General features: G+C 35.0%; 1 long non-coding RNA gene across 1 annotated transcript; it reads right to left on the bottom strand.

Annotated features, from left to right (window-relative positions):
• Positions 1-220: 220 nt before the first annotated feature.
• LOC124622471 lies at positions 221-1,219 on the bottom strand. The gene is made up of 2 exons (XR_006980634.1): positions 1,140-1,219; positions 221-867 (listed from the first exon to the last, which is right to left on the bottom strand). It is a non-coding gene; the product is annotated as an uncharacterized LOC124622471 (long non-coding RNA).
• Between the last annotated feature and the right edge of the window lie 2,820 nt (positions 1,220-4,039).

Consider the following 4,039-nt stretch of genomic DNA (forward strand, 5'->3'; position numbering starts at 1 on the left):
CTGAATATTGGATTCTGGAACAGCTCCCATCTTGTTGGTAAAATATTATAGACACTGACCTCAGAGACTATAAAATATTTTTGTCATCTCATCAGTAGTGTCAAAGAATTATTATGTCCATTTATTTACATTCACTTTACATTTTCATGTGACTACAACTCACAAAGTTCAGGCTGGTATCATTCTTCATTGTCAACAGAAATATACAACACAACACTCATTTTACGTTTTTACCTCTGACCACATATCACAAAATTATGACTGCTATCATTCTTTATTTTCAACAGTTTTATACATATTTTCACAAAATGTCAATATTTTACCACTACATTGTATCACTTTGGGCATAATTGTGTGAAATCTGGTTTTGGAGAAAGGGATTCAGTTTCCTTAGTTCTCCTGACCCAACAGTCTATACTTGCTATTAGACACATTTTCTAACCGCTATTTCTACACCATTTACAACAAACGTATGGGCAACACAAGATTATTAATACACATAAAATAGTGGATCCTGAGTATCCCCTGTGGAATACTTGCCCATAGACCATGCTTTGAAGGCTTCATTTGTTGATAATTTCCTCTTGCATTTCATCAGTTATATGCCCAACAACTTTATGAGTTGGCCAACTGGAGAACTATGTCGTAAAGGTAGTATTACAGGTATTCCTGAGAGTTTCAGCTTCTCACCTTCTATAATACAACAGTCTATTTGAGTTTGGACTCAGTTCCAGAGCTTGCAGAAAAATGTTAATGAATTAAGGATGAGTCCACCTTTTTGTAAGTACACAAATTATTGTTTTAATTCATCACCCAAACGTGGTTCACCACAGTTGTAGCATCCTCAGTGGGTATCTTATTATTTTCCTGAAAATACATACATACAAGTTCTTTTTAGGTTATGGAATATGATGCATCACATAATGTTGTCATTTAAATCATATGTGCACTTTAGATTTTATTTTACACTGAGTGTGTCATGTGCCTGCACAGCAAAATAAGCCACAAGTCTAAATCAGAACACAAGACATCAGCATACACGAGGCATTTTAGAAAACCGTCTGCATTAATTTTATCATCGGATCTTTAATTTGTATATTTTAGTGAAATTAATTGTATATGTTCGTTTCCTTCCTTACCGTTGTCGTGTTTTCCAAGTTCTTGGCTGTGACAAGTTTGTTTTATATATCAAACGCGATTTCGTGTAATTGATGTGGACATCGAGAACGATTTTGTGAAGCTTTGGTTTGTATATTCATGGATTCTGTTTTGCATTTTGATAGTATTTACTCACGTTTTCTCCTGTTCGTTTGCAAATACTACGTCCTGTTACATCGCAGTAGCTTGGACACACCCATTTTCCTGCGGCCTGCACAAAGTTACGTCTCTGATGCGCTTCCGACTGTCGTTTCTCGTTTGATTAATGTATTTTTTCTCTTTGGCGCCGCGAACTTTGAAATGTCGTCCTTCAGTACACGCAGCTGGTCTCACAGACCCTTGCAGTTTTTTTCTTTCTGAATTTGTATTTAGTTGTATGTTATGGAGGAAAGCGTTATTAAATGAAGTAATATCATTAAAAATCAGCTCAGTAAATATATTTGAAGGATACATTTAATATTTTGGTCAAAAATATTTACACAAATGGAGATACATAAAATTTAGCTGTTATCAAAATAATGGATGTATTCAGTCAGATATTTTGTCGATACAGTCTTGGCACACAGTAACAGAATGTTCAAGGCAAATGTATTCCTTGGAGTTCTTACAAATATATCTTGTTTTTCTGTTTTTGCTTCTGCAGTCCACACACCGTCCTCGTGAAGTCGCAGTTGATTCCACTTCAGAAATTTTCACACTGCAAAGCTTTCCAATTCTTTCAGTTATCTTCCTTGCCAATGTTTGTGATATTACTTTTTGCTGAAGATAACCATGCAGAAGCGCAAATAAAGCTGCCTCAAATACTCTCTTCTTCTCAGTTGTTCTTTCTGATTTGAGTTGAAAATTATAGCAGCATTTATCGCAGCTGTGTGTTCATGATACGATAAAAAACAACCATTGGACATCTTCTTGTGTTTCTAGCTACATTGTATGTTGCACTCATTCCGTCTACAAGAAAGTGATAATTTCTGTTTTTTTATCATTCACTGTATTTTCGTCAATATTTACATTGTGGTGCATCATTGACAGTAGTAATGCCACTCTATTTCGTTTCGGCACTTAAGAGACTAAGGTGCAGTTTTTCTGAAACCCAAACATAGATGACTTTTCTTGTCGGATTTCAGTGTTAATAAATCCCCTTGGTACTTATCTCTTGTTCTTCCTTAGGATATTTGCATAATGTTTTCATCAAAAAATAGTTCCCAGCACTGTAGAGGATTTGTAGCACTTTTCTGAGCACCTTTCACACCTGGGAAATGAGTTATGATGTTATGACAACGTGTGCAGGAGTTCTTTGGGGAGCACGTGAGTTTCACACTGTTCCGTCTTTACCGGCAAACACATCACTGTCAGCACCACAATCACTGTCTTCTGATTCATTGTTTTTTGCATCAGTTGCACTAACAATATCAGGCGTTTCGTCACGTAAACAACCGTGACATGTCCACGGAAAATCATCGCTGACGAATTTTAGATATACTTCCGCGCACCTTTCGTGGACCAGTAGTTGCATTTGATACACAGAATACCCTTCATCACACCCTTTTCACATTCTCTACACGCAGAACTGTTCATTTTTTGCCTTTTTAACGAGAGATAAGCGTTACTACACTTTTCTATCGGCGCCATATTGCTGCAAAATGAAACATTATACAGACTACTGCACTGTTTAAAGAAAAGTTATTAAAAAGTCCAGAAGAAAATGCATTATGTCTGGGATTAGTGCACCTGATAATAAAATTAAAACAATTTGGAATATTGTTAAAAGCGAAACAGGGCAACTGAGAGCACAGGAAGACTGTATTTCTGTCAAACTCAGTTGAAAGTCTGTCAGTAAGAAGTCAGAAGGAGAAAACATTTTTAACAATGATTTTTTAAGTGTTTTAGAGAAAATAGGATCCAGCTATTCACTAGAAAATGCAAGGCTGTATGGGGAAGAGGCAATAACTATGCAGTATGATAAAACAAATTCAACCCACCTCTCCTACTAAAATGAGGAAAATAATAAATTGACTCAAAAGTAATAACTCACATGGAACTGACGGCATTTTCAACAGACTACTAAAAGCTTGTTCTCAACAGATTAGTAGGATTCTCAGCCACATATGTAGCAGCTCACTGAAACAGGGCATTTTTCCGGAAGGACTAAAATTTGATATTGTTAAACCATTGTATAAAAAAGGGGATACATCTGTTACTAACAACTACTGCGGAATTACACTTCTGATAGCTTTATCCAAAATTTTAAAAAAAATAATGTATTGAAGAGTAACATGACATATTAGTAAAAATGAAGTATGGCACTAATAAAATGTTAATTTGGTTTTCAGAAATGTTTTTTCAACAGGAAATGTTATACATGCTTCTACTGATGAAATATTAACTTCACTGAATAAGCAAACATTATCCATAGGGATATTTTCGAATCTTTCAAAGGCTTTTCATTTTGTGATCACAAAATTCTTCTAGATAAGCGTAAGTCTTGTGGTATGACTTCATTTTTAACTGGAAGAATGCAGATGGTTGAAATTAACAGTACAGATAGTCTGTAAAAATCAACAGAGTCCTCTAACTGGGGAGGTATCAAGAATGGTGTCCCACAGGTTTCAGTCTTAGGTTCTTATTGTTCATAATATATATTAAAGATTTGCCACTCTGTATTCATGAAGATGCAAAGCTAGTTCTTTTTGCTGATCATACAAGTATAGTAACTACACCCAACAAACAAGAATCTGAGGAAATTGTGAATAATGTATTTCAGAAAGTTATTAAGTAGTTGTCTGCAAATGACTTATCACTATATTTTGAGAAAACACAGTATGTACAATTCTGTACACTAAAGTAAATGGCATAAAACCATTTATAAATATGGACTATGAAC

Source organism: Schistocerca americana, chromosome 7 (genome assembly GCF_021461395.2).
Source record: "Schistocerca americana isolate TAMUIC-IGC-003095 chromosome 7, iqSchAmer2.1, whole genome shotgun sequence".
Lineage (NCBI taxonomy): Eukaryota > Metazoa > Arthropoda > Insecta > Orthoptera > Acrididae > Schistocerca > Schistocerca americana.